Source organism: Anopheles coustani, chromosome 3 (assembly GCF_943734705.1).
Source record: "Anopheles coustani chromosome 3, idAnoCousDA_361_x.2, whole genome shotgun sequence".
Taxonomy (NCBI): domain Eukaryota; kingdom Metazoa; phylum Arthropoda; class Insecta; order Diptera; family Culicidae; genus Anopheles; species Anopheles coustani.
This window is the reverse complement of record NC_071288.1, coordinates 51,633,309-51,660,100: the sequence shown is the minus strand read 5'-3', so window position 1 is coordinate 51,660,100 and position 26,792 is coordinate 51,633,309.

Sequence of the window (26,792 nt, the reverse complement as noted above, 5' to 3'; positions counted from 1 at the left end):
TTGGCTTACTTATAAAAACGGAAAGGGAGGTCTACCACATAATGGTAGACCTCACTAGCGACTTTGCACTTGTTCGCATTTAAAGAAAAAATTAAATAAAAATTTCTTCATTTACATAAATAATTCTTTAGAAGAACGGACAATAAAAAGGGAACCAAAAGGGATTTCTAAAAAAACAAATTTACGTGACGCCAAGAAGGGCGGGTGTTGTTAACTTGTGATCATTGTGATCATACGTTCCATTTAACTTGCGCAAGGAAGACTCGTAAGCCAGCGGAAGATGAACCATGGTTATGTCCAAGATGCCACGCCGCTAAATATAACACCAATAGACTCGAGGCTCGAATTGAAGAGTTACTAGACATTATTAAAAGAAGTCATAAAGTAACAGTCAACGAAGAGCCAGGGAAATCTTCGAAAACTTCTTGCGCCGATCAAAACCAAGAAGAAACTGCTTCAATGAAGAGTTCGTCGGAAGCTCCCAGTAAAAAGCCAGTAAAAATGAACTCTCTAGCACTTTCCTTAGACGGTGACGAGGTTGAAGATTCCCAATTTGTACGAGGCTTGGTCAGGGCTCAAGAAAGAGGACCAATGGGAACGATGCTAAAAAGACGATCTTTAGTGCAGTTACCCAAATTTAGCGGTAATTTCAAGGATTGGCCAATGTTCAAGGGAACATATGATAACACTACACGGGAAGGCAACTTTTCGGATATAGAAAATCTATACCAACTTAATCAAGCCTTGGTAGGACCGGCTCTTAAATGCGTTCGCCTGCTGTTGCGCAACTCTGAGCATTTAAATGATATAATGTCTGTTACGAACGGACGATATGTTTCGTTCAATTTTTAGGAGTTCACTTAACCAAATTATCAAGAAATTAAATTTGAAGGAATTTAGGTAGAATACCCCCTTTAAAGTGCGACGAGATCGCCAGGCGCAGAAAATCGCGCCGGAAACATATTTTTTATGTTTTACGATAGGGAACCTTCGGAAGAACTTGCGCGCTAAACCGAAATCTACAACGATAAAGATCGTATTTCCAACGCCCGTTAGTTTAGGACAGCGCGAAGGATACGAGAATAAGGATAACCGGCGATAGCCGATAACGCAGTACCAACGGGACCTCCCGTAAACTTCGCTAGGCTTAGATCCTTTATGTAAACTCTCGGTACGTTCGCGATCGTGATCCTAAATAAACACAATAATGAAAAGGACACGACGCGTCGGTACCAAGAGGTTTAGGCGATGCGTGTGGTCGACTAACGAAATGAATCGAAGATAAGACCCACGCAACGATGCGTTCGAAAGCGAGATCAAACTAAGATCATAAACGTCGAAACTCGCAAGGATTCTAGAAAGACCTAAGTAAACAAGATAAAATCTAGGTCACGCTTTCCACGCGGAAAGAGCAGAATAGAAGATTGCGTAACGAGGATCGAACCGTACCAGGAAATCTCGCGTGTTAGAGCGAGATCCTCTATCTCGCTTACGTTCATTAGAAGATAAGGAGCGTTTTAGTATATAAGCGCTCAAAACTTTGAATAAAGGAGTTATCTTCACCAGGACGCCTACGAGTAAAGTACCTGAAATTCCTTACTCAAGTTCATCCGAAATTAGTTCACGAAGTACCCAAACCCTTCCGAACTTACGCTAGATTCTGCTCTGTTCAGCGGCACGTCACGCTGCAGACCAGCTTCTCGTAAACCCTTTCCAAAGACTTAGAGAAAATTCTGAAGGCTTCTCTCCGACGTCGGCAAGTCACGGCTCGGACGGAACTTTAGAAGATTCAATAAGTTTCCCGCTTCTGCGTGGTCCTCTCCGCTGCCGGCAAGTCACGGCTCGGACCGGTCACGCTGCCAAGCATTCCCAACTCCTCGTCCGAAAAGAGTTAAGGACAACTCGCGGAACACCTCTCCGTTCAGCGGCACGTCACGCTGCGGACCGGGTTCTCGGTTTCCCTTAATTTTAGATCAAGGTATCACACGCTGTTTGCACCGTCGTTGGCACGTCACAACACGGGCCGAACACGTTGATACCGAAATCGACGGACTTCCAAATCCGGTGCAGATTCTCGCGTCAGGAACGACGACGCACTCGGTCGAGTACCTTCGCGCTCGGCTGGACAATCCGCTTCGTTACATGGTGGCTCCAGAGGTACTGGTCGAAACTTGTATCCTGGTCAACTTGGCTAGGAAACGTAACATCAACGGCGATCGGCATCTACATCATCGGCAGAACGATCAAGTTCGTCATGGATACGATAATCCATGGAAGAATTCTTTTCGACATTTACGGTTTTGAATGGCAGCTAATTGCAGCATTTTGGGATTCCCTCACGTCGCTTCTTACCCATAAACAAAACATGAAGGGTAAGATGGAATCCTCTTCGAACGAGAAGGAAGATACCGCTGCAAAGACGAATGCAACACTTGAAGAACGACCCTTGACGGTAATTGAAGAACTGAAGAAGACGGCTAGACGCCCAATTAGTCTGTACCCGTCCCTTTCTAAAGGACCTCTCGAGGATACCGTCGACGAGATTTAGGACGCAGCTTCACTTTCGTTTTCGACTCCAGTGAAGACACTCGTCCTCGCAACCGCCGCCTACTACAAGCAATCCACTCGTCCTCGCAACCGCCGCCTACTACAAGCCATCCGCCACCTTCAGCCGCTAAGCCGATCAACGCGCCGATCTCCACCGACGACTACGATCGACCAGCCAGCCACCTGTGCCGATTTTTTGCTAACGCGATCGATAAAAAATGCATCCATTGCACGAAAGTTGTTATCACGATTATATTCGTGAAATGATAAAAGAGATAGTGGTGACCGCACGGGCGGAGCGTAGAAGGCCTCCGTTGGCCATTCTAGAAACGGTCGCCGATTGGCTGACCTATAAGAAAACAGAAAGAGAGGTCTACCACATAATGGTAGACCTCGCTAGCGACTTCTATTTGGGTCGCATATAACGAAAAATATATGTAAAAGACAAATTTCTTAAAATAAAATAAAAGAAAAGGAAATTTATATAAAAAAAAAAAAAGGATATCAATAAATAAAATTTTATTTTAACCAGAAATTTAAATAATCTTCTTATATCTACAACTTTAATAACATTGGGCACTTATAATTCCAGAACATTTAAAAAAAAAAAAAAAACATCGTCCTAATTTTGCGTAAAACTTGAGGTACGCGTTTTACGAGGGGCGGTGTTACGAACGGACGATATGTTTCGTTCAATTTTTAGGAGTTCACTTAACCAAATTATCAAGAAATTAAATTTGAAGGAATTTAGGTAGAATACCCCCTTTAAAGTGCGACGAGATCGCCAGGCGCAGAAAATCGCGCCGGAAACATATTTTTTATGTTTTACGATAGGGAACCTTCGGAAGAACTTGCGCGCTAAACCGAAATCTACAACGATAAAGATCGTATTTCCAACGCCCGTTAGTTTAGGACAGCGCGAAGGATACGAGAATAAGGATAACCGGCGATAGCCGATAACGCAGTACCAACGGGACCTCCCGTAAACTTCGCTAGGCTTAGATCCTTTATGTAAACTCTCGGTACGTTCGCGATCGTGATCCTAAATAAACACAATAATGAAAAGGACACGACGCGTCGGTACCAAGAGGTTTAGGCGATGCGTGTGGTCGACTAACGAAATGAATCGAAGATAAGACCCACGCAACGATGCGTTCGAAAGCGAGATCAAACTAAGATCATAAACGTCGAAACTCGCAAGGATTCTAGAAAGACCTAAGTAAACAAGATAAAATCTAGGTCACGCTTTCCACGCGGAAAGAGCAGAATAGAAGATTGCGTAACGAGGATCGAACCGTACCAGGAAATCTCGCGTGTTAGAGCGAGATCCTCTATCTCGCTTACGTTCATTAGAAGATAAGGAGCGTTTTAGTATATAAGCGCTCAAAACTTTGAATAAAGGAGTTATCTTCACCAGGACGCCTACGAGTAAAGTACCTGAAATTCCTTACTCAAGTTCATCCGAAATTAGTTCACGAAGTACCCAAACCCTTCCGAACTTACGCTAGATTCTGCTCTGTTCAGCGGCACGTCACGCTGCAGACCAGCTTCTCGTAAACCCTTTCCAGAGACTTAGAGAAAATTCTGAAGGCTTCTCTCCGACGTCGGCAAGTCACGGCTCGGACGGAACTTTAGAAGATTCAATAAGTTTCCCGCTTCTGCGTGGTCCTCTCCGCTGCCGGCAAGTCACGGCTCGGACCGGTCACGCTGCCAAGCATTCCCAACTCCTCGTCCGAAAAGAGTTAAGGACAACTCGCGGAACACCTCTCCGTTCAGCGGCACGTCACGCTGCGGACCGGGTTCTCGGTTTCCCTTAATTTTAGATCAAGGTATCACACGCTGTTTGCACCGTCGTTGGCACGTCACAACACGGGCCGAACACGTTGATACCGAAATCGACGGACTTCCAAATCCGGTGCAGATTCTCGCGTCAGGAACGACGACGCACTCGGTCGAGTACCTTCGCGCTCGGCTGGACAATCCGCTTCGTTACAATGTCCATATTGGAAGAAAAGTACGGGGATCCGGAGATGATATACGTGGATCTTCTGAAAGACCTTACTCGTTTGAAGAAAGATTCCAATAATTTGGTACCGGAAATGCACGAGGCACTTCAGAACTTAATTCGAAATATCAAGTTAATGGAAAGACCCGTATATCAAAACGATCATTGTTTAGTCTCTGATCTAATCGCAAAACTTCCGTACTCGCTTCATTTAAAAAGAGCTAGATATGTGAGAAAAACCAAGGCGGCGAACAAAAAGGCGGAAATCATGACATTAACTGATCTAGAGAATTGGCTTAGACCATACGCCGAAGAGTAGGAAATAGCCAAGGCTTATGACCCTCAACAAAAAAGCAACATAAACGTCCACGAACGACCGGCTAGGAGTACGGAGGAAAAAGGTTCGAAAACGAACCAACCAGCCAAAGAGGAACAGCCGATAAAAGAAAAACGAATCAATACAACCAACAAGGGTTGTCCAGTGTGCAAACAATCACATCTTTTGTCGCAATGTGAAAAATTTAAAAAACAAACGCTATCGGAAAGACAGGCTTCTTTGGCGGGTACATATATATGTTTCAATTGCTTGAAGGTCGGACATTCAATCAAACTTTGTAAAATAAAAACGGTATGCAACGTTGACGGATGCAAACTAAAGCATCACCCGTTGTTGCATAGACCAAGGGAGATAACAAGGGAAGTATACCCAGCTCCAGTAAATAGCCATTCTTTCAATGGACAAGATGATTCATATTATCAAATTGTACCAGTGACGCTAATAAACGGTGTTCACAAGGTAAAAACGTATGCCTTCCTAGACACAGGTGCGTGTCTAACACTAATGGAAGAAAGCATCGCTGACCAACTAAACTTAAAGGGAAAGAATGTACCTTTAAGTTTAAAATGGACGCAAGAATTGACGTCCGACTATGACGAAAGTAGGCAAGTATCATTTAAGATACAAGGTTCAACAAAGAAAACGTATCCGATAAAGGACGTAAGAACCATACAAAATTTAAGCCTACCATGTCAATCCATGGATTACCGAAAACTCTCGGAGAAATATAAACATTTGAAAGGGTTACCCATCCAAGATTACGAGAAGGTTCGCCCCACCATATTACTTGGTCTGAATCAGACCCATTTACTAATGGTAATTGAAAGTAAAGGCGGGAATCCCGGCGAACCGATCGCTTCGAGAACTCGACTTGGATGGGTAATTTTCGGCGAGGAAACAATCAGTCGCCAAACTCCCAGAATAATGGTAATCCAAAAGGACATTGACCTCAATAAAAAGATGTCAAATTACTTTTCAGTAGAAGACTTCGGAGTAAAACATGTAGAAAAACTACCCGAAGGAGAAGATGATAAAAGAGCGAACGAAGTTTTAAAGAAAACCTTAAAATTCGTCGACGGGCACTACGAGGTTGGTCTCTTGTGGAAACGAGACAACCATATATTTCCCGATAGCCTCTTTTATAACATAAGTAGGCTTGAAAACCTCGAACAAAAACTCCGTAAAGACCCCGAATTAATGAAATGGGCCAACGATACGGTAAAGGGTTATGTTGACAAGGGGTACGCCAGAAAATTATCCCCGGTAGAAATCATAAGGGACTGTAAAACTCTCTTTTACCTTCCCACATTCATCGTCATTAATAAAAACAAAGATCCTCCCAAACCGCGTCTGGTCTTTGACGCTGCGGCTAAGATTAAGGGGCAGTCCCTTAATGACGCATTACTGTCAGGACCCGATAGTACAACATCCCTTGTTCTAATTCTCCTAAAATTTCGAGAGGGAAAACATGCCGTTTGTGGAAACATTAAAGAAATGTTCCATCAAGTGCGCATAAAAGAAGAAGATCAGCACGCTCAGCGCTTCATATGGAGGGATTGTGAAAAGCGCTATCCCGACATGTACGTAATGAAGGTAATGACCTTTGGTTCTACCTGCTCGCCTTCTTGTGCGCAAGCGGCTAAAAATGCTAATGCCGAACGTCTAAAGGATAAATATCCTTTAGCGCTATCGCCAATAATCGATCAACATTACGTTGATGACTATAACGATAGCTTTCATGACTTAAACGAAGCAAAACAAGTCGTCGAGCAGGTAATAAAGGCTCATGATGAAGGGGGGTTCTTTATTACGAAATTTTGCTCAAACAATAAAGAACTTCACACATACCGCCGTCAGCCCTAGCGACGACGTTTATCAGCATCCCGCTGCCAGCTCCGTTACCGACGCCAGCCCACAACCCGCCGCCAGCTCCGTACCAACGCCTGACGACGACCCCGCCGCCAGCCCGTTACCAACGCCCGCCGACGAACCCGCCGACTGCACCGTCACCGACGCCTGCCAGCATCTTCGCCGCCAGCTTCGTCACCAACGCCTGCAGCATTCATCTCCCGCCCGGCCAAAGTACTTATAAAAAGGAAAAAATGTATCGCGCGCGCGAACAGAGTCTAGACACTTACATCCGGAACATGATCCGGGATATTGTAGAAACCGCGCGGGCGGTAGGAAAACGGCCTCCGTTGGCAGTTTTAGAGACAGTAGCCGATTGGCTCACTTATAAAAAAACGGAAAGGGAGGTCTACCACCTAATGGTAGACCTCACTAGCGACTTCGCGCTCGGTCGCATATAAAAGTAAAAAAAGAAAAAGAAAATATATTATTAATAAAAATATATTCACCAGAAATAATTTTCTTATATTTACATCAAATACTAGCATTGGGCACTTATAATTCGAGAAATATTTAAAAACATCGTCCTATTTTTTGCGTAAAACTTGATGTACGCGTTTTACGAGGGGCGGTGTTACGAACGGACGATACGTTTCGTTCATCCTTTAGGATTTCGATATTAAATTAAAGGAATGTAGGTCGAATACCCCCTTGAAAGTGCGACGAGATCGCCAGGCGCGGAGAATCGCGCCGGAAACATATTTTTTATACTTTATGATAGGGAACCTTCACTTGCGCGCTTTTAACCGAAACCAACGACGATGAGGATCGTTTTCCAACGCCTGTTAGTTTAGGACAGCGCGAAGGACACGAGAATAGGGATAAGCGGCGATAGCCGATTACCGATGTAAACTCTCGGTACGCGATCGTGATCCTAAATAAACACGATAAGAAAAAGACACGACGCGTCGATACCAAGAGGTTTAGGCGATGCGTGTGGTCGACTAACGAAATGAAACGAAGATAGGACCCATGCAACGATGCGTTCGTTCAAAAGCGAGATCAGGCTCAGATCATAAACATCGGGACTCGCAAGGATGCTAGAAAGACCTAAGTAAACGAGATAAAATCTAGGTCACGCTTTCCACGAGAAAAGAGTAGAATAGAAGATCGCGTAACAAGGATCGGACCATACCAGGAAATCTCGCATGTTAGGGCAAGATCCTCTATCTCGCTTACGTTCACCGGTCACACTAAAGCACCCCAATTCCTCGTCCAAAAGGAGTTAAGGATAACTCGCGGAACACCTCTCCGTTAGCGTCACGTCACGCTGCGGACCGGGTTCTCGGTTTGCCCTAACTCTAGATTGAAGTATCACACGTCGTTCGCACCGTTGTTAGCACGTCACAACACGGGCCGAACACGTTGATACTGAAATCGGCGGACCTCCAAATCCGGCGAAAATTCTCGCGTGAGAAACGACGACGCACTCGGTTGGGTTCACCTTCGCGCCCGCTCGGACAACCGCCTCGTTACAACCTCCGTTGGCCATTCTTGAAATAATAGCCGATTGGCTAACATACAAAAAAGGCGAGGAGGAGGTCCATCACATAATGGTAGACCTCACGAGCGATTTCGCTCGAGGCAGAATATGAAATGCATAGAATAAAATATATTTTCATGTCAATAATTCTAACTTTTATGTTTTCAAACAGTTAATACATGGAAAGAAATAATTTTAAAAAAAACTTTAAAAAAAGTACCTCTACCTAATTTACACTTATCGATGAAATGTAACCGAAAGAAATAAACAAATAATAATATTAGGGGACAGGATGTAAATATCTCCTAAAAGCAAGAATCAAAGACCCAATTCGACAAACTAAGAAGAGTCTCATAACAATATTGATGACTTTTGCAAAAATGGACACGTTCACAAGACTTTTGATCTTCATATGATCATTAATGTTATCGTCGAAAGATATACTTTCTGATCCCAATCGAAAACATACATCAAAATGGGGTATACGTTTGATACCCATCAGCTAGTACCGAATAGTATAGAATGGAACAATGAGCCATCGCTATGAACCACATTGTGTAGCGCGTGTTTTATAACATTTGAAAGAAACAGTAACATCGCGACCAGTTTGAAGATCTTGCAAAATTATTCTCCCACTAGAATAGAATAATGCCTCACTTGTTTCATAGTTTCGGATAGATCATTGTCACTCAACACTTTTCACTTCATCGCTAAACCTTATCAAACATGCGCTTGAACAAAGGTCACTTCTGAATCACTTTTTATCGTTCTTAAAATCCTTGTAAAAAGGTACGTCAAACCCCTGGCATTTATATCCAAGATATAAGACTCCCAAAGAGTACATTTGTGCGTTGGCTAAAGCGTCAACGACCACCCAAAACCTGATTTAGTCACTAACCAGTGTGTACTCCCATAAGGAGGTTTTTTAAACTTCGTTTCAAAACTCGAATGAGGGAATGTCGAAAGATGCCAAAAAACAAACACGAAAACCACACAGATTTCACCGAGAATCTTTTCGGGAAATTCGTGAACAAAAATTAACTAAGGGTTACTCTTACCGAAATATCCGTCGAATTCTCTGGTCCAACGAAGGAGAAATGACGAAGAACTGAGCCATTCGCGGTGTCGGCATGGAATGACCACTTGGAGCACTAGTTCTTCACCACGTCACAACACGTACTCTATCACACAACAAACTCTTGTGTGTTACGATGTGTTCCGCCTGAGCTGAAGATTAGTACTGCAGATTTTGTCGAAAACATTTATCTTATATAGCAGACAGGTACGTGTTGGTCTTGTTGGAATTACCCAAATTTCGAAGATGGGTCGTAACACAACAGCTGTAAGAAAAGTTTACCCTACGCTCAGGGATATTTATGACCTATTGTTTTGAGGTAAGCAAAGTTCGGGTCCAGTTTGCCGGTATAAAGAATTTAAAAATGGTTTCTACGCGACTACCTTCCAGGTACTGAACACGTTGTATATCGTTTCCAGGATAAGGTAAGAATTTACTTTGGAAGCTCGTTTACGAAGAAGGGAAATTGATGCAACTCACTTCTTAAACATCATACATATATTGATCCATTCAATCCAGGGCATTTAAAACACTGTAGAACATTATTCTGTTTGACTTTTTTTTAAATGTTGATTGCAACACTGTTATATGAAATAATAAAAATTACTGATCTGGTACGTGAGTTTCTACACAGGTTGAAAAAAAAACTTATTCCAACTCGTTCTACATCCTTGTTGTCACATGTATACTCTTAACTCATATGGACACTACAGGATAAGGGCATCGTATACGGACCACCATACTGTCTCTTGATAACAAAAACTAAAGCCGTAAAGCGGATGGTACGCGATCTTGCTCCAACTTGTACGTAAAATAAGCTCAAATCATTAAAATAAATTTAGCGCTGAAATCAACTTCCAACTTCAGTTACCTTTCCAGTAACGTAATCAATGCACAAACATGCATGACCATTCTTGTTCAATTGCTTACGCCGGCGCAATCGACGCACAAAGCAATGTAGGACCGAGCGTATCATAATTTGTCTACTTCGGGAACAATTTTATCCGCCACAATCCATTGGTCAACCTACGTGGCTCACTGTCGGTGACCATCGATGAAGAAGGGCGTTGTAAATGTGGATGAAGCTAACACGCCTGAACGGCCAAAATTACATCCAGTTCTGTTCAATTAAGCAACCGTTCCAGAATGCAATGGTTCAAGGATTAAGGGAACCGAGCCGCGATGCGGAAATGCTTTTGCGATGGGGTTGCAATTTTAAATCGAATTTCCCGCTTCATTCTGTGCATTTGTGTGTGTGTGTGTGTGTGTGTGAATGTGTATGAGGGGCTGGAGGTACGTCAAGGCGAATTCGATCGCGCTTCGTTCGCTCACTTTACGAAAGCATAAATGGTGAAATGTTTTCGTTTAAATTAATTAAGTCAAAATAATGAACTCGCTGCCGGAATGCCGGGCCGGTTAGAGGATCCCTCTACGGCAGGAGCCGGCAGAGTTGTCGAAAATACTCGTCGGCGAATGGTGCACAGGGTACAACATCAAACCAGCGTTTGCGAGGCGTTCGACTGTTTGCTGCTGGTGCAGTTTATTGGTGGCATTTATCCCGGTCTCACATAAACAAAACCTCAAACCCGCTGGATCCCGCCAGCCAGAAGTTTTTGGCTGACTCACAAGTTTTTGACAGCGACAGAGCTTGGTGCAAGCCGAGGACTCGTGCACATGGCGCTAAACGAATCGGTCGCCATCAGTGGCGTCGTTAGCGTTCGGCATCTTATCACAACATCGCCGATCGCAGGCCTGCAGGATCCGCGGTAGGCAAAAAGCATTCGAAGTCTCGGTTCCGTAGCGCACCCCTTTCCCCACCAGGTACTGTCATTTGCCGGGTGAAATGTTCAACAAACCGCGGAAACTTGCATCGAAAGTTGTTCATTACCGAATTTGCCGCCCGACGTGAAAACTACCGTCGGCCAGGAGTTATCCTGGGAGGGAAAAATGGCACGCTCGCGCTTCTCAACTGTCGGCTGTGACATTCAGGCGCAAACACGACGTTCTATGCCTCCGGTACTTTAACCCTTGCCACCGTTTTCCCATCCCTACCTTCGCCGTCATCAGCGACGCCGTCATCCGGGCGGTGCAGATAAAGATATGAATTAAGTAAATGCATATTTATGCATGGCCCCGTTGCCCTCCCGTTGCAGCGCGATCGCGAAACGAAGTGCACCAGCAATAGGCCGATCCCGGTACCCCGAAATCCCCCGTTGGCCTCCCCCCATCCTGGTCCTCATCGAACATACCCTCAGGGTGTGCGATGTGCGGGTGTCTGAGCCGGATGGGAAGGAGGGCGTAAAAGTTGGGTGCAAATTTATGCAGATTGCTACAAACGATTTTCTCCGCCCGACCGAAAACGCTTGATTGCGGCCCTATTGTGGAGTTGGCTTGGCGTAAAATTTGGTTCGCTTCGATTTCTGTGACTGTGAATTTTCACTGGCCCCCGGCACCGCTCCTCCCGCCCTGACTGCACGATCAACTAGAGGGGCGATCGGATATGATATGACAACCGGACGGGGAAGGAAACGCGTTTCCTCGCAAACAGGCGCACAAACGATCCGTGGATGGTTTCGATTCAATTTGTACAAACCGGCCTCGGACCAGACATGCACACTGCGAACGGCATTCAGGTGGGGCTGGATTGTGGGGATGTTGTGCAAATGGTATTAACTATCTGAACGATTGAATCCTGTGTCGAATATCTAATCAGCATTGGATTAATGTTTGGAAAACTTCCCGCGGTTTTTGGTAAATGTCGCAATGAAGCGATTTGGTTTTGTTTTTAATTATGATTCAAAATGGCATGAATGATATGATGTGAAGGCACATCAAGAGCAAAACCGGAGCAAATGTCATCGTTGACATCAAAACGAAAGCGGCACAACACGAAGATGCTCCAACGGCAGAAGGAGATCATCAAACCAGACATAATTAAGCAAATATTGCCCGGTCACAAATCAACTGTTGAGTATCATCATTCTCATTACGCAGGATGGTTCGTCCACCGACAGATTCTGCCGATAAACGACTTACAACTCGTCACCTACCTCCCCCCCCCCCCCTCCTTCCCTCCCTCCTCCATTCCACCGGCACATGCTTCGATAAAACGGGACGGCATTTGCAAAACCCCATAAATACTCCATCAACGATCGTCGCAATCGTCATCAATAAACTGTCGCCATAAATTACTGCCCGGCGAGGCCATCCCACCCACCGTCGGTGCGTCGGCCGTCGATTATCATTCCGAATCGATGCCATTCCAGGTATAATGGCATTCCCACAGTGGGCCCCCTTTTTCCGCGCCGTACCGGCATGCTTCTCCGTTGTCAAGACTCCCGACCTGCAGACACCACAGGAAAAAGGATATAATGATGAAATTCCAAGCATTCGTGGCGCACCAGCTCCCCACGTGGCACCCCGTGTCATCCGTGCACCAGCTGCACGTACCGTGCCGTGTGGATGTGGGCGCGTGAGTGTGTGGATAAGTTCCCGAGATACCAGGGACGATTTCGTTTGAATTTGTCGTCGACGATCCGGCAGCTGTGCCTTTGGGATGCGAACGTTCCCTCGCATCCGCCACACCAGGGCTAAGTTGTGCCGCGTGCCTCGAGACCACGACCTTCCTGGTGCGCCAGGCAAACGTCGACACACAAACTCACGTGTCGACGAGGAGGAACGTTTCGTTTGCTTCCTGTTGAATGCTAGTAAATCTTGGTGCTGCGCTATTCTTCATATTCATACGGCCGCTCCGTTGCGAACCAGCATTAACGAGCGTACGCCCGGTTCGATGCCCGATCGGACACCGGTTATCCGGTGCCGTTTTCCCACCGGGATCTTATCGTTGCCGGATCGAACCCTCCGGCATGCCGGGCAAACAAATGCTACCAGTGGAGTGAAGATTGCCGGTCGGGCCATCGTCGTAGTACGATCGTTCCGAGCCACCAGGACCGGGACCGTAGCCAGACCACTGGACGATTGTAATTGAAATTGTAAGTCACACAAACGGGATGCACCGTGCCCATCCGGCCGGTAGGAAATTTAAACCGGTCGTTTGATGGCCGCCGGACGAATGCAAACAGAAGCACCGATTGCGTCCACATCAAAAGATGGTGTGAGTGGAGGTGAAACGTGAACAGATTTGGTTTTATGAAGTTTCTTGAAACAGCAAATGGAACTCAGAATCCTTCCATGAAATAAGCAAAGGTTATGTTTAATATGCAACAACTTGGTAATTTCATTAAGTGGCAATAAAAACACAGTAAATCGCAGTAGATCAGTACCAAAAAAAGTATTAAACATTCCCATCCCTTTAGCCAGCGTTGTACAGTTTTTTGAAATTCTGCATTGATGAATATTTGAACGGAAGTTATTTGAAAAATGGAGAAAACAGGTACAATCTTGTATTTCACATTCAGGTAACGTCAGTATGAATATTTCCCAGTTTAGCACGATTACCCCGCTGTCGTGCTTCAACTTCATGGTTTTTGTAAACTTTGAGCTGAGCTTTATTTCTTCCTACCCCGGCATATAAACCTTTCTACGGTAGATAAATATTTCACACAGGTATTGTAAAAACGTTTGCATTAAAAAAAATAGACAAAATTTCATCGGCGTTAAGAAAAAAATTAACCTAGCTATTTGAATGAAGTGCATGTTATTGTAAAGTTATATCTTTTCAATACTTTCAAAAAATATTCTGACGGCCAGTAAGCCTGCCTTAGCCGAAACTTTAGCCATAGCCGACAAAACTATTCGTGTAGGAATGTTTTTCAGTTGTCGTGTGGCATACATGGCCAAATGCTACTCCGTTTGGACTTTAAGTCCTACCTTTAAGAGTTGTGAATACTTTTCGATTGGTTGTAGTTGATAGGCATGTAGAGAGTTAGCAGTGCTGGGTATATTAATTATATTTGTCCCGTTCAACTCCTCCGATGCACTTTTGGGCATGATTTTCTGTGACCAGGTATGTCCAAACCACTGGATCGTACTCGCCGTCGGGTTTTGAATAATTTTTAGTCACGTGGTACTTGGATAAAGCAGGATGTTTCAACATATGATCAAACGCAGTAGGTTTAATGTTTCGGCCACGGCGGATTCAATTTAAATGATACAGTTGTCAAACTTGTTCTGAATTTAAAAGAAATGCTTTCCGTTTTTGCATGTAAAGTCGTTAACATTTGTCTATTTTTTTTTTCATGCAGACGTTATTAAATTTCAAACAAAAAACCTTCAGCCGAGGAAAAAGAAAACAATTGGTCGTCTTTTATTTGTAACAGATTTCCATTGTGTTAATAATGTAATAATTTGCTTTTTCCCAAGAATTGAGTCCACCAGCATTCCTCCGCATTCTAACGAGCTTCAAATATGTTCCAGCGAAGTATGATAGCTACGTAATTGGATTCATTTACATTTCCATTCTCTTGCTCTCGTGTCCCATTTCACCGGTTCTCGGTACAATTACGTGCACCCTGGTCGGCTTCTGCCCCTGGGCGTGCGTCCGATTGATGTGAATCCGTCGCATTCTTATCAACAATTTGCCACACCACGGGACATTCAGTCGCTCACTTTCTCAAGCTCCAAACGCTCCGTGGCGCTGCTACTGCTGTCCGGTGAGCACGTCAGCCTAAACCGTTGGCCGGAAAGCAGAGCGCCTCCCGAAGGGATTTCCATCCTTGCACGTCCCCTTGGTTCCCTCCGTCCGCTGAGATATTGAAGAGGAGACACCAACGAGCTCGTGAAAGTACCATCGTTATTAATGTCAATATCTGACAATTGCATGCCCATCGCATTGGTTCCGGTTTCTTTTGCACGCGACTGCAGCGAAGGGAACCGGTTCCGGGGAATGGCACTCCGTTCACTCTACTTCCCGTATTGCGTTCAGCTCTCAAGCGGCGTTATTTCAATTTTCATTCACACAGATGGACGGACTTCCGTATTTCACTCTACTTGCTATTATCCTTCCACTCATCCTTACCAAACCCCGCCCGCCTCGGTGACCATTCCATCCGAGGAGGAATTCTCCATTCTTGCGGGAAGAAACAACTAACTGGATGAACAGCAGTGGGCGAAGCTTTAACTCCGAGAAGCCATTATGAAGCAACGGGTGTAGGCAACGAAAAAGCCGATATAATGAAGCACAAAACATCCGGCAGCAAGAGTCACGCCAGGGACCGAACTCCTCAAGGACACTCAATCCATTCCATTCGCCGCAGTCAGTGGTCCCGATGGGCACTCGCTCTCATACCATCGTCCATAGTTTGTCCGATCCCTTTACTACCGTCGCTTGTGCACATTTTGCTCGTCTATTTTACTCCCCGAACTTGAGGACCACCGGAACCGGTCGTTTGTACTAGAGTACCGGAATCGGTTCAATTATTACCGCCCGGAGGGGTATCCGTATCCGATGAGCTGTTACGAGACCACCGGAGTTGCCCCCGCCGGATGTTTCGCAGCAGTAGAGCATATCGAGTACAAATACCACCGGATCAGTACAATGATCCAGCTTCAATTTCATAGTGCAAATGATTGCGTTCGGACAGACTTTCCAAACTCTCGAAAGTACGGGTGTTATGGAATTGTCATTTCTCCTGGGGTACCTGCCGACACGTGCCAACCCTTCGAGCTATTCCGCTCGGACATATGCAAGCTTCTAGGCAGGCAGGCAATAGAAATTGGTTTTTATCAATCAACTTTAGCAGTCGGCTTGTTTGAGGGAATCCTGTACGCTCATTAGTGTTTCCCGGTAAATCTGGCATCGAGCATGCTGGACTCAATACAGAGCCAATCATTGGGAGTTCAATGAATGCTAGTACCTTTTAAAGAAGTACTTTACGATGATGAACGTAAATACTGCTTTCATATTTTCTACCTCGAACAAAAACCACAAGATTTGAACATCAACAGAACATTTTGAAAAGAAAGCATATCTTCCTTCCTCCAAACATATCTGCTGGAAGTCGGCCACATTCATGATTTTCAGTCCGTAAGACAAATCCTTCGATTACCCTGAGCCACAGACAAGTCAATCGATTTGATTTTTTTTTCTACCGCAATTTTCAACAACCTTTCATCTCATAATTTCCAAAAATTGGTTTCAATCAGTCATACGTGGTACCAACGGGCAGGCGAAGCCCTCAGTTCTTACGGTGGCGAAATCCTACGTTCTGTCAAACCCATCCTCCCGGGCCATCACCTTTTGACGTACGCCTTCTCTCTCACCGGTTGCTGACTTTGATATAAGCTGCGAGATGAATTATGAATAATCCTGGAGTGTTAGCACCCCGCCCCATTCGCACACCGTCGAATTGCAAATTGTCGAAAGATCAAAAGCAATCAGATTCAACCGAAGGGGATTTCTAGCACAGGCCATGATTGACGATAGGCTCATTGACGAACTCAATCGCATTTCGAAAGGTTAAGCCTCCAATCCATTGATTATAAAAGTAGTACTTTGCTTAAGCAATAATGCCATTTGTCTCAAATGTAACAAGCATGCTAAGAAAATGCTTTTTATCAAAGAGTTTGAGAAAGGCATCTCAATTCCATGTTTTCTTTCTTTGCGTCTGATAATTGAATTGAGTTGAAAGCAAATAGAAAACTCACATAAGTGGAAATGCAGACTCAGTCAATGTTATCATGGAGTTTTGGAAGCACTCAAAATGTTAAATGTTTAAATTAAAAACAACGAGAACCAATTCTTACTATTTTGTAAAAAATTACAATTCAAACGAAACTAACAGAAAAAAATGTGTATTTGAGCCGAACGTGGTCTCTACGTCGTCATAAAAATGCGTTTTTAAATAAAAAGGCGTGGTGCCTTGGCTACAAGAGGTATAATGGTTACAGGAAGTTGTAAAATAATTCGTAAAAACCCCAGGATCGATTTTAATGTAGTATCAGGTACGACGGTGGTTTTGAATGAAACTACATGTGTAAACCGGAAATAATAAAGGTCTGTGTACCAGGTACGATCATAATCCTAAATAAAAAAAGGTCCGAAAAAGAGATATTTAGAGAACACAAACGGACAGGTAACAAACGATCGGTTGAAGCCATGCCACATCATAAACAGTTTCTAGAATAACGAATTCTACCTAGCACCCATAACACCCATACATACAAACACAAAACTATTGTGTATTCCACAAAGTACTAGGGTCAAAAAAAGGAAAAACACTTCTAAAAGTATTAAGTTAACATTAAAACGTTTTACATCATAAGAGCGTCAGAACGTTCCGTTTCAATCTTCTGTACCAACAACCTAACTGTATACATTATTTAGTACACAATATAATAAAATATTTGAAACCAAGTTGCTATGATCGTTTCATGTTGTTCTTAATATCTGATATGTTTTCCTTTCGCATTAAAATCTATCATAAACTTATGTCTCATAACATACTTCTACCATGTTGGATATGCTCCAAAACGAAATACCCCAGATTGAGTGTACGAAAAACGGACTTGCATACTGTTTGCACCCTAAGAAGATAAGCTATCGGAATAAACTTCGACTCGTTTGATCAGTATATTTTTGCAGCCAGTTGACACAGCTCTAGAACATACCCAGTCCATACGAACGTCCAACTGAATGTCCATAGTTCAACGAAGAGAATAGAATCCCTTTCTCGTGGCAGCGATTCAATCAAGTCTTTGACAGACTTTTTGTACCCAGTAGCGCTATCCACCCTTCGAACTATCAGCAGCGAGACTATTATTGTAAGATGTGCAAAAAAACACTTACGAGGCTGAGCTTTAGCGAATACACTCCGCACTAGCCATGCCACAGACCAGTCATAAGCAATCTCATTGCATTTCTCTGCGCCAAAATTCGCAACCAACAGCGTACAGTTTCTTTCTCGGGGTACGCCACATCGATCGCCCTTGGCGCAAAACTTTGGCCATTCGAGTGACAAGACAAACGTACCAACCGAAACGAACGACGACACTCATAATGCTGAAAATATGATAATGTTTCCTTTTTCCACCCCCACCGCCGGCTCTATCCACGCACCGTGGCAATGGACACGTCAACGACACTCGATGACAAAAAAAAAAGACACAAACCAGGACCAGGGCAGCACGTGCGAGGGAGAAAAAAGTGCGAAAAAATGGTTCGAACACAGCCGAATACTACCCAACCACACCACGGAAAAGTTATGAGAAGTTTCACACAAACCTAGCGCCAGTGTCCTCCTTTCGGCTCCCCCGCCCCTAAAATAACATGGGAATCTATTGTGAAATGCTGGAAGAAAATTCCGAAAGAATGAAAATGAGATGATGATGATGAAGCATTGAACAGACGAGCGCTGCAATGCGCGATGAGAACGTGCGAAAGAGAGGGACCAACAACCATAGCAAAAAAAAATACAGCAGCACCACCGTGGAAAATACCACCGAAACCGATAGCTCGCTCGTGCCGTCTCTTTCCCGCACACCAACAACACACGAAGTGCCATGGCATGACAAAATAAATAACGAACTTCTGTGGCGTAGATGGGCCGCACGGTGCAAGGTGTACGAAATAACATCTCACGCTTGTCAGGAACTTCCACGAAAGATTTTCAGCATTTCTTTTCCTCCCAGCCGCCCGTCCAGGACCCCCCAGTGCCCCATCCGTGTGGATGAGAGGGATGCTGCCCGACGGACGACTATTACTCTGCCTCACCACGGCTCACAGCAACACAGCTAGAATGGATCGCTGGTGGCCGAGCTTCGCATCGACCCCCCGGAAGGGGTAGCAACCGACGGGCCTGGGTGGAACGGGCGGCCGCAGCTCGTTGTCAAGTATTGCGAAAATGTATTATTATTCGGTATATTGATCACATTTTGAATATAAATGATGTCAGCCGAACACGGAGCGAAAGAGCCGAACGGTGCGCGAACGAGAACCGGGCGGGTATTGGCATTGTGAATAAATTGCCGCACGGAAAAGTCACCCCGGCCGTGGCGACATGGAGACGCCTGGTGGCTCGTACCGTGCCGACGATGGAGCCGCCCGGTGGCGTACGTAGCGTTTCCCGCTTTTTCCCGGACGGTCAAAGAGGGAACCGGTCGGAGAAAATGTATATTAACCGGCAAATCATCGACGTGGCAGTGGTGCGGAAGCTGGAAATAGCTACTAAAACCAGGCACCGTTTTATTGCCGGCCGGTTCTCCCGGAAGCCGTTCGAACCACTCCTCCCCTCCCCCGCCGACAAGCGTCGCGGCAAAGCCGAGCTCTTTATCCCACCAGCCGATTTAGCGGTGTAAATTAGTTTCACTGAAATCTTCCCTGCTGGAAAATGGCGAAATTTATACGTGCTGACATCTAACGTGGCTTTTCGCTCTTCTTTGCCGGGTTTTGTGTTTTTTATTCCCTTCGGTTTGCTCCCTCCCCAAAGGATCCCCTCAATGAAAAAAAGGTTCATCAATGAGAGAACGAAAAAAAACCCATTCTAGCTATTTCCATCATCTTACGCCTTATATAGCCCCTCGGCAACGTTAGTCAATCTATCCATCGAACGCACTCCACCGAAACTGCCTCCTCGGCCGCCACTTTGGTCCGCCCCGGAAATACTTGGCCCCGCACTTTCTATGGACCACTGATTGGAGAGGATCTATTCAGAGCTACTTTCGGTGTACTTACTTACTTCCTGCTATTTTATTCTATCCGGAGTGATTCTATATTTTTTCCCTCCGCGTTTGCTTTATGCCATTTTGTTTTTTTGTGTTCTTTTTTTCACGGTCTTGTCGATTCCACCCACATTCTGACTCCCCCCCCCCCCTCCTCCTTCCATGTTCCCACACGACTCTCTCGTTGGTTATTTTCTTTGTGTCCCTTATATTGCCTCACGCTACCCGCGTTCGATGGTTTCGTTGTGTGTGCTTTTTTTCGCAACCCACCGAAATGATCTCCCGTGATGCGTTTCTTGCCCGAGGGCATAAATCGCTTTCGCGCTGCCACATTATCCAAAAGTTCGAAAGAAAAGCTATTTTTCTTTTCCTACCACCGTGCGACGACTTTCAGCCCCTTCCCGACCTCCGTTTTATTATTTTCTAGTCCCGTGGCCTATTTCCTTCTTTTGACATTTCTCCCTTTAACTTTACACTCCCAACCATCTCCACGTGATGTGGGGTGGTGCCACGGGCACAACCGTCTCGTCCTTGGCCTGTCACGCCGACATACACATACCGGGCCACGTGGTGGCCACATACGAGGGCACTGCCAAGGCGCGCTGGTTCGATTTTAATCCCAAATATATTGGAAAAACCACCACCACCACCACGCACGCACACACACAAACACAGCAAACGGCCATCCATTGAGTTCGAAATCGGCACACGTACATTTGCGCGGGCACACGCTGTTCTGTCGCGGTCTATCTTGCCGTTACCTTTGGCATCTTTGGCGGCCAGTTTGTTGGCGTGGGTTTCAGCTGTGGTGTGGCGCACTCGCCATTTCGGAAGGTATTTTCAATGGAAGCTGCTTGTTGTTGACAGCTTATCGTAGGACTTTATTTGGCCACGCTTTAGCTTCCATCACAATCAAATGTTCATTCAGTCAGTGTGACACAGTTTTCATGTCATGATTTTGCGGTACGATAATTACAACTCATAGAAGGATACTTAATTTAAACGCAACATTACCAAGAGCTCAATTGACACATCAGCAAAGCTCATTTGATGTAACATAAGCATACTAACTTTACAAACCCACGTACCGGATCTTTTTTCAGCTTGCCGCACCGATCAAGCTCGTAGCAGTTAAAGCAGATCGATACTTTCTTCATTGATATTGTAATCATTTTCCCTCAATCATGCATCTCACAGAACCACAATTTTGCTCCTTACTATCATCATTCTCCAGCGGATATCCCACGGGCACACATGATCCCATATGACGTTTGCCGTCGAATCTGGAGCAGCCGTTCATTTCAGGACAAAGGTTCATTCCTCTACCATTGCTTCCATTCCCTCCCCACCACCAAACCGGAGCGATATTGACTGTCCTCGGTTGATCGAAATTTCCCCATTATTATGTACATAAAATACATACGGAAGCAAAGGAAGACACTGCACACAATGCGCCATTGTGTGTGTTTGTGTCAGCTGGTGGCATTAGTTTCCCCTGCGGGCCCCTTTCGAGAAGGTTCGTCCCGGGTGTGGGCCCAGTTTAGCGATGGCTCATTTGCCATCGGCTACCGAAAGTAGAGCCCTATCCCGGCACAATCGGCTGTGTGACTTATAGTTTACGGTTGATTTGGAACCGGCACCAATCTGGCTTTACGTCTGGCTGCGTCTTGTCACAGAGAAATTATTCCTCACCCATCGATTGGGAAGGTGATTTATGCCGTAGTGTCCCGAAGTAGGTCTTCCTAGGGACCAGGTCACCGTTACAAGGTCATGTAAAAGGAAGCTTATTATTATGTGTCCACCCAGAAAGAGCGAGAAATTGAGATGGGGTGCTTGTTCTGTGTAGCATTTCCAGCCATAAATCACTCTTCAGTGGTTCCAAGGGGTTGCAATTTTGCTAATGGTTGTTGCGCTTAATGAAAAACAAAAGTGAACGCAAAATATAACCGTGATTTGTTTGTGTTGTGTAAATTCTAAATTAAACAATATCTAAAACCAAAGAAACAACACAGAAAAAAATACGAAACATAAACATCGAAACAAAAGCATTCACTGAAAACTAAAAATAATCAAATTATTGAATGAATAAAACCGAATCCCCTCAACCATCTAGCTGAGCCAAATACTTACATCTTATTCACCGCTTATGAAACCGTACAGAATATATAACAAATGAATTATAAGCTTCCTCCATCATCACCTAATTAAATGTGGTTCGTACGATACCAACCACCACTGCGTTCAATGGATGAACTTGGAGCACAAAACGCTGCCCGGGCTTAAAATTGCAACGTACAAAGAACCAATTTGTTAAACTAACAACATGACCAACGGAAAAACCATGCAAAAAATACAGTTTGAATGAAACGTCCGAGCGAGCCCTTGCTAATGAGAGACGAAGCCATAATTAAAAAGTCCCGTGGTCCCTCCGGGCGGAGATGCCAGGATTTATACTGCCTAACACGTGCATAACATGATGCTGCTAACTCACTATCACTTATTTAATGCTTTCTTCTGTGTGTGTTTTATGACCATTCGGGACCAGCGTCCGGAAAGAGGTCTTACATCTAAACTTGTGTCAAATATGTCGTGCCCACAGTTTGATAAAAGAACTGTATGGATCAGCATGTTGAAATGTACAGAATATAAACTAGTTTCAGATTAAAACAAAGTCTTTTATACCACTGCTTTTTTAAATTTACACAAAACAAGAACATTTTTTCATGTATAAACAAGTATTCTTAAATATGCTCAAAAAAACAAACGATGAAAAACCTCTTTGTACTATTGTTTTGAATTCTTTCGTTGGAATTAAGCTTCTGGATATAACTGGGAACTTCATGATGCAGGGAAAGAGAGCAGAAGCGAAATACCTGTTTCTGAGAAAAAAAAGCAATCCGAAAATACGGCTCTGGTGTTCTTTAGCGTTTCCAGTTATACTTTTGTTTCAAATCAAGCAAACGTCCACCTACACACAACGAAACAATCGCATCGCCTGAACGGACCGACCACCGGTGCTCAAACATTCAGGGCATGATCAAAAAGACTTCTCCAAACAAATGGCCACGGTGCTTACGGCAGCCTCGGCCACCAAAGCGTGGCAAATGGAATGGAAAACCCGCCACCCGTTGGCGGAAGCTGCCTGCTTCTGTGGTTTTTCCACATCAACACCCACCATTAGCGACACGGCAGCAAAGAACGAGTTGAAACTTTTGCCACAACAACAACATGAACGAAACCGAAATGACCACTGGCTACGACCGGGAGGTCGTTTTATGTTTATAAATGAGCAAATGTGCAAGCAGATCACATGGGGACACTGGGGACACGGTTGCTAATCAACAACACGATATAATAGAACCATTTCAGTGAATTTTGCCACTCGTGCACATTTAGAAATATATTCAATCACTCGTTATGCACAAGAAGATTGCGAATTCCTAAGAAAACTGGTCATGACAAGCGAAGAACATCAAACGGTACCGGATTCTCAAAACGTTACTTTGCTCCACTCCGCAAACATCTTTCCGGAGCAGAAAGGTATCAAAGTAACGAACCAAAACTATCATCATTGACACATTGCCTCTAATGGAACATCAATACGATGTAAGGGGAGAGAAAAAAAAGACGAATAAGCATTCTCGGTACAATTGAAGACGTAGGCTCCAGTACGAAGAATATGTCCTTTTGAATCAGTGAAAGCGTCGAAATTTATGGCTAGTCGTACAAATCACACTGCGAAGCCAACCGGGGGCAGTAACTGCCAGTATTTATGAGCAGGGAATAGTATCGCATCAATATCTCTGCCCGTCGAAACCTACCCCACAGTGGCTTCGATAAAATAAAGCTCGCACAACCCCATCGATACTAAATATTCCGTATCCATCCGATCGGTGCCACTTGCAACACTCTTCCTACGTCTAAAAAGAGGCATGCTAAAGCTCCTTCTGAGGCGCGCGTACCATCAAGATGTAGCTCGCAGTATCTCTTTTCGGTTACATAGCTCTCCAAGGACACGTTTTTCACCGCTGCCAATGGTTGTGGAGTTGCCCTAGTCCATTCCGCTCCGGTGCCCATTAAGCGGATAATGGCTTCCGGAAGATGCTGACACCGGGGCTTTGCGTTGCGCACAAATATGTCGCCCGAATCCGTGGATGGGCTCCATTAATGTACCATTAAAACGACTCGCTGAGCCAGCCGCAAGGTTCGATCACAGGAGAATCAAATTTAGAGCTTTTATGGCCACCACTTCCTCGACAGCTGAGTTCTTTCATCCATTTTTGCATGTATTTATGGGGTCTAATAATAAAAACACCTCTGAAACAAAACATAAGATAGATAAAATAAAGGAAATGACAGTCAAAGCGCTGAATATATAATACTTGCAAATGAAATATTTTATATTGGGCTATGCCTATGGGTAAACATCTACTTTAAAGATACAAATTATTTATGGCATATAGGGAGAATATCATATATCATTTTACGTTATTTTTCGGGCAAGTTTCGCTATTTCCAAGTGACTGAATTAGCCCAGTGTTTGCGGCAGAATAGAGAGATAGAGCTGTTTTATTGTCGCTCTTTCTCATGGATTTTACATGACTCTAATTTCTCATAGTTTCGACAAAAGCTATCTAACAGGTTCGGATCAGTAACAGGTTCAAACTATGGGAAAATCCACCCAACATAGCTGACATACCTTCAATCTATCCATGTATGATCATAATAAGAACTGAATTAGCATACCTTCCAAGAATGACTGTAGAACGGCCTTCAGCAAAAACCATTTATAGTTCCATTTTGAATTCAATTGGGCAAGCTCCTATAGCAAAACAGCATGGCGCTCTAAAGTGGAATAGAATTTGGAGAAACATCAACGAAAACAAGCTAAATTCTGAACAAAGATTCATCTTATACATGGTAGTTAATGAAAAGCTCTACACACAGGAATTAAAGTTCAAATATGGCATGTCAGCTAAACCCAACTGTGCAACTTGTGGTCAAATAGAAGACCCACAGAGAGACTTATAAAATAGCGCAATGTAAAACTGTAGAGATACAATGGCAGAATTAAGTAGAAATAATGACAGAGTTCCAAATTAGGTTGCCTAAAATCAACCATATAATTAAACCAGAACTAAACAACGTGAAGAAAGCTAACAGGATAAAAATACTAGGACTATTTGCAAATTATATAAAGGTAATCTATAGTACGGATATGAATAGCAATATGGATAAAACCGAATTACGACAAATGATATTGTAAAAATTAGAAATAAGCGATGTAAATATGTGATGTTTTGTTTTGTTATTGTTTAACATAAAAAAAAACTATCATAATGGCTTACACAAATGTTTACCTTGATTTGACATTTGACATTTCTGTTCACCTGCTCAATCATCCTTTGATTTTGATTACCGATTTAATAATTCTGCAATTTTAAAGTTTAAATAATTTTACCACCGAGACTTTTTCTCTATAACATTACAAAAGCATTAATCAAACAAACACGATTGAAACAAAACGAAACAAATAACAGGCTACCTGCATGGCATCACACTTCCACATCCACCTTGGACAATGACGTAATTCATTTCTTTTACACCTGTTCTGCTTTTCTTCACCAACGCCCAGGGGCCATGTTGCATACTTCAGTCAAACGGTCCCGATAAGCATTCCCTTGCCATAGCGTGGTTTTTCCTGCATCTCAACCACCAAACACTCCAGTCCCTGGCTGGCGCTGATGGCGGCAGTAGCACTGTACGGTCTTGAATAAATACGCCAAGATTTTCCAACCCATTAGAAAAGTCAGCATCGGTGGTGCTTCCCATTACCATCGTCGCCCCCGGTTGCGAGGCCCTCAACTCCGCGGAGTACATGCGGAGGGCAAGGAAAGGCGAAGCGGGACATGTTCGAGACGGAAAGAAAGCCTTTGAAAGTGGGGAAAGCGAAAAATAAAATCGGAAGCAGATTCCGCCCAGCAAAGTCGAGCATGAAAGTCTGGTACGTTACGGAGAATGTCAGTGGCATAAGAAGCATAAGTCGGAAGGAGCACCGCAGGATTAGTGCTGCCCTTGAGCACTTGGCAAGGGACGCGGGGACGGGCTTCCGGTTCGGCTCTGGTGAAGAGGTACGACCGAGAAACCAGATGAAGTGGTAGTTAATGAGGCAAGTAACAATGCATTCATTATTTTACCCTTACACCAACCCGTGCCGCTGCTCTAGTCCTATGCTTTGCTAGTGCTGCCAAGTGCGCTCCGGTCCATAGTTGAGCCTTTATTTGTGCACGCCGTATTTTTTTTTTTTTTTTGTACCTTCTTCTCCCTGCTGGAAAGCCCAGAAATGGCACAACCCTATGGTTACTACTGCCTGCCCGGAAGCTGTGTGTGGTCTGTGTGTTCTTTGCCTTCTTAAGCAGGACTTATCTCACGACGAAGACTCTGCCCTGTGTGGAGTGTGTTGATTCTGCCAGCGATTCTTCTAATGCCGGTGATGTTTGCATTCCTTCGCAAAACCACCATTTGTACGACCATCCAAGACGAACCGTCCTTCCCAACGGGGCGGCTTCACCCGCTTCCAGCTGCTCATCCGCTTTCGCTTTTCTTCTCGCCCAAGCACCAACACCATTGACTGCCGGGGAAGGTTTTTTATTTGTCATTTTGCATACTTTCTAGATTTCACAACCCCGCCGGGTTTGTCTCCATTAGGCAGCTCCTACTCGGGACGGAGGTGCCGTAGGGCACACGGAATAATGCAGGATTAGCAGCGTGGCAAAAAACCGGGGCCGGATTCGTAAAAGCAACACCAAAACAAAGGGAA